This window comes from Mus musculus, chromosome 15 (genome assembly GCF_000001635.26).
Source record: "Mus musculus strain C57BL/6J chromosome 15, GRCm38.p6 C57BL/6J".
NCBI classification, from domain to species: domain Eukaryota; kingdom Metazoa; phylum Chordata; class Mammalia; order Rodentia; family Muridae; genus Mus; species Mus musculus.
The window spans coordinates 14,885,743-14,891,742 of NC_000081.6; positions in this window are offsets into that span (position 1 = coordinate 14,885,743).

The following is a 6,000-nucleotide window of genomic DNA, read 5'->3' on the forward strand; positions in this document are numbered from 1 at the left end:
GGATACTTGAGTCTTAAAAATATCGTAGTTAAATGAATACAGTTAGAAGACTTAAGACATGTAATTTTTATATATTTTATATTTGTATTAATACTGTGTTACATTGGAAGGACTCAAATGAAAAAGGAAACACCTTTAATATTCAAAAAATTCTCTACGTATTTCTGTATCTCTCTGTGGAAATATGCTTTACTTGAGATGGAAATATAAATTAATCAAGTATTTCTTTCTAGAGTATAATATTTTAATTAAATGTGAAGCCTTTCATAATGATTTAGAGGGAGTTTGTCTAAAATAATGATTTGTCATTATTACAAAGATTAGTTTGGTATGGTTCTACCACCACACATCTGTGATATTTGCAAGAGGAGCCAGGTATGGCAAATGATTACCTAAATAACACCATACAGTTTCTTTGTGCTTCACAAGCATGCCAAACTTGATTAATGAATAATTTACAAACCATTTCTTTTTCCTTTAATACATTTATTTAATTATTCACTTTAGATCCTGATGGCATTCCCCTCTTCCTCCCAATGTCACCTTTAATAAGCTCCTCCCGAATACTGCCTCCCCTTCTCCACTGAGAAGTGGGAGCCCCCCCAACCCCAGGGTACCAACCCACACGGGCACATCAAGTCACAGCATGATTAGGTTTATTCTCTCCCACTGAGACCAGGCATGTGAGTGCAGTTAAGGGAACAGGATGCACAGGCAGGCAACAGTGTCAGCTACAACCCCCACTCTAGTTGTTGGGAGACCAACACAAGGACCAAGCTGCACATCTGCTACATCTAGGTCTAGTCCATGTATGCTTTTTGGATGAAGCATTTCATAAGTCAATTTGTTGTTTTGTTTTAGGTAGAAAAACACAGAGTAGACAAGCTATAGGAGTACACATTTCCATACACTATACTATCTATTCAGAGAACTGCATAGTTCCGTGTTATCTCATAATATTTAGGAATTTAAACAGATTTAAACTTAAGTACTTACCCATATTCTCAGGTATCCTTGTGTTAAACTAAACTCCCAACTGAAGTTATTTAAAACAAGAAACCCTCTAGACATAAATTCAGCAAGCAAGTAACACAAATATTGATAAAATATTCCTTCAAATCAATATGCATATGAAGACCAAGTTCCACTATCATATGATTGTATTATTGTAACAAATGTGTCACACTGAGATGCAGCAGCAACTGAGAACAGGATCTTCTTTAGTGTTTCTTAGAAATTGGTTGTCTAGTAATTTTATCCAAAGACTTCGTGTTTCTTCTATGGAGAAAACAAAATGGAATAAGAAGAAAAAATTATTTTTATTTGGAGTAAGGCTGCTTTCAGCCACTTTGAAAAGCTTAAGGTTCCCAGTAATCTTCTATCTTCTGTAACAGCCCTCCACGTCAAGGAAGTGGCTCACAGGGAGTCCTGATTTTCTAATGTCATATTCATAAGCAACACCACCACCCCATTTATTTTTGCCACACACCAAAGGCAGAGAAGTAAGGGAGGACCTTTGACTTAGCAAACATCCGTGAGTCTTCTGTACTGACAACATCATCTTGTGTTTATTTTAAATGTAATTGTTGTTCTACTTGACTTTTTAAATTACATAAATTTGAGCAAATGAGTCTTTAATCTGGTAATCTCTCATGTTAAGGACCTAACACAGGGAAACGGACAAGGCCACAGATTAAAAAATAATAATAATAAAGTGACAAACTATGTGTTTCATTTGTTAGCTACAGAATATATAATCACTGGAGAGTCTCAATGAAGGATGATGTATAACACTGGGTCATCCTATAAACATTTCTTTGGGGAGATTATCTTAATTGATACTGGAATACTCAGTCCAGTGAGTGCAGCACATATTTCCAGGGCACAGTGCTCTGAACTGCAGAAGAGTGGAGAAATCAAGTTGAGAACAATCAAACTAAGAACCCGTGAATATGCAGGACATCATTTCTCTCTTCTCTCAACTTTGAAAGTCATGTGACTAATTGTTGTAAGTGTCTGCTGCCTGGACTTCTCTGCTATGGTTGACTGAAACATAGAATTGTGAGCTGTGCTGAATGTATTTTCCCCTAAAATTTTATAAGCAAGTTATTTTACCACAGAAATAAACACAGAATTAAAATAATCCTCACCTTTCTTTAGTGTTGCACCAAGGATTAAAATTCTACATGAGTTTTGTACATAATATTTTTTTAAAGAAAGCTAATCATTCCATCCTTTACATCTCAAATTATAACCAACTTCCTGGTTACCCCTCCACAAACCCTTCTGCCCTCCCACATCTGCCCTCTCCCCCTCTCCTTTGCCTCTATGAGGGTGCATCCCTACCAATCTACCCTTTCCCGCACCACTTCTCCAGCATCCGCCTATGCTGGGGCATCAAATCTCCAGAAGACCAAGGGCCTCACCTCCCACTGATGTCAGACAAAGTCCTTCCTCTGCTACCTATGTATCTCTAGCCAAGGATCCCTCCCTGTACACTCCTTGATTGTCGGTCTAGTCCCTGGGAGCACTGGGTGGTCAGGCCAGCCAATGTTGTTTTTCCTATGAGGTTGCCATGCCCCTCTGCTCCTCCAGTCCTCCCAGCAGCTCCCCCACGGGGTTCCTGAGCTCATTCTGATGGTTGGCTCCAAGCATCCACATCTACATTGGACAGTTCCTGGCAGACCCTCATAAGCAATAGCCAGACCAGGTTCCTCTCAGCAAGAGTCTTTTGGCAACAGCAACAGTATCTGGGTATGGTATCTGCAGAAAGAATTGATCCCCAGGTGGGGCAGTCCCTGGATGGGCCTTCCTTCAATCTCTGTTCCATTTTGTCCTTGTCTTTCCTTTGGGCAGGAACCTTTCTGGGTTTAAAAATTTTAAGATGGGTGGGTGGCCTCTTCCATTGACCGGGGGCCATGTCTATCTATTGGAGGTGTTCTCTACATGATCTGTCTCCCCTTCGCAGCTCATTTCAGCTAAATTCATCCCTGTTGGGTCCTGGGAGCCTCTTGCTTCCCTGGCGTCTGGGACCCTTTAGTGGCTGTCCCCAGTTCCTCATCTCCCATCACAACATTTTAGAATTCATATTAATAACAAATATGAAAACGAAGACACAGCAGCATCATGTTATATTTGTGATCATTGTATAATAGGAAAGAAATTCTTCCTATGGCACAATAGTCTAATGCCCTATGATTGGTACTATTTTCTCTCTTTCTTTCAAAAATAATTTAATTAAAAATAAAACTAATTTTAACCCATAAAATAAGTGATTTATGCACCCATATAGAATATATTTATGTCTGTCAAAACCTAGATTTGAACTCTTTATTTCTCTTTTTCTTGTTTTTTTTAAATATATGTAGCATATAGTATTAAATTTTATTCTCTGTTGTAGGATACTTGAATAACTCATTTATTCTGATTTTGTTTGTTGATTTTATTTTATGAAAAATCTTTTTATAATCTATTAAGAAAAATCTATTAATATTAATAGATAAGTTAAATCATTCCTTTTTCCTATGACTCAATTTTCGTAGAATACCTCCCAGCTAGGGATTCATCAGGTTTATGTGCATAATCTGATGAGGCAACATAGAAAGAATTTTCAGTATATTTCATTTATATTTTCTATTTCATCAAAGCATCAAATGGTGACATTGCATTATGAATATTATTCTTACTGTCTTCTAATTTCCTCTCACTTTCTTGTTCTCTCTCTGTGTCTCTATCTTTTTTTTCTCCTTCTCCCTCTACTCTTTCTCCCACCCTACCTCTCTTTTATAATTCTATAAGTACTTATCAATTTTGTTGGTGTTTGATAATATCAAAGATTTTATTTTCATCATTTTCTTTACTTTAGTGATACCTGTATACCCTATCTTATGCTATTCTTTCTAAGTAATGGCCTTTTGCATCTTTCTAATTTCAGATTTCACCATCACATGGCTGAGTTTCAAGGCAAGGTAGTAGTCTATACTTCTGCTGATAACAGCTCTGCTCCTGATGTTTTCAGTGTAATATTAATAAAAACAATCTATTAAGTAAGTAAACTGAAATGAAGACGTATCACCTCTCAGCTTCAGGGGTGCTGGTAACACTCTAGTGTCAGGTTAGCACCAAGTCTCTGGCCATAGCTGATGATAATAAAGTTCTAAAACAGTTTTTTTTTCCCACTGAGGAGAATATTTCCACCTCCCCTATGATTATGAGATATACTTAGATCTCTACTCTAATCATTAACCTGAACATACTTATACTGCTTGAGGTAAGAAAAGAGATAATAATGTTTGTCTCATTAGTATCAGAAAGATAAGTGCTATTCCTGGTTACACCTGAGAACGATAGCCAAAGGGATCTACAATGATGATTGATGTAACATGGATCTATGCCCTAACATTCATGTCTCTGTGATGCCAAGAGGCTTACTTGTGACCTCTGGCCTGTGGCAGGAACATTTTGTTGCCTCAATGTAACAAGGTATAAATTGAGCTCCTTTCAAAACTTCCCTACTCTCATTCTAAATAAGATTCTGATCAACCACTCATGTATTCTCAGGCTAGACAGGAATAGTGGAGGCAGCTACTTGAACGGATGCATTGATACAAAGGGCAAGCTTATTAGTACTGCCCTGGGTGCTAGTAACATGGTACTCGTTGCTACATTGGTCTTCTTTGATGTATCTGGAACTTTTTTTTTCAAGACTTAAGATCTTTTTCCTTTTTCTCCAGGTGAAGACATCTTGCAGGTTGAAGTTGTGTTCTTTCCTGCTGATGTTTCTGCCTCTTGGAGAGATGTCTTCTATAGCAGACAATTACAGTTATTTTCTTTTTCATTATGAACCATAGCCAAGAGGAAATTTCCTCCCATTGACATGGCACTGATCAGACATTTCCTCTTGCTAACCACAGACATTCCTGCGTTGAATATTAAGATTCAGTTGGTATTCATGAATTAAAACATTATTATATCTTTATGTTATTGTTAAATCTTACTATTTTAAAATAAAATTACAAATTCCTTGTCATCTTACCAGATTTTTAAATTTAAGAAATGTTTTTCAATCCTTTTGAAGTTACATACTCACTATTAAAAATGTATCAGGGAAAATAAAGAGTTTATGAAAAATAGTTTGATTAATTACATTTAAATTCTTGGACTGAAATACTGGTTATTGAAAAATGAAATGTCTCTGGAATTTTATAACTAAGTAGCTTTTGTAATAATGACAGAATTCATTAAATAAAGATGCCAATAGCTGGAAAACAAATAACAAAACCACAACAAGCCAGTTTTCGTATAATGAAAATTTTAATAAAAAGTATCAGTTAGGAAAATGAAGTAAATACCACATTAAATATTTACAATTGTTCAAAACATGCTTTTATTAAACATGAACATCTATTCACATTTAAGTGAGTTGAAGTATTAAATATTTTTTTTTCCATTTTTTATTAGGTATTTAGCTCATTTACATTTCCAATGCTATACCAAAAGTCCCCCATATCCACATCCCCATATCCACATCCACTCCCCTGCCCACCCACTCCCCCTTTTTGGCCCTGGTGTTCCCCTGTACTGGGGCATATAAAGTTTGCAAGTCCAATGGGCCTCTCTTTCCAGTGATGGCCGACTAGGCCATCTTTTGATATATATGCAGCTAGAGTCAAGAGCTCCGGGGTACTGGTTAGTTCATAATGTTGTTCCACCTATAGGGTTGCAGATCCCTTTAGCTCCTTGGCTACTTTCTCAAGCTCCTCCATTGGGAGCCCTATGATCCATCCATTAGCTGACTGTGAGCATCCACTTCTGTGTTTGCTAGGCCCCGGCATAGTCTCACAAGTGACAGCTACATCTGGGTCCTTTCAATAAAATCTTGCTAGTGTATGCAATGGTGTCAGCGTTTGGATGCTGATTATGGGGTGGATCCCTGGATATGGCAGTCTCTACATGGTCCATCCTTTCATCTCAGCTCCAAACTTTGTCTCTGTAACTCCT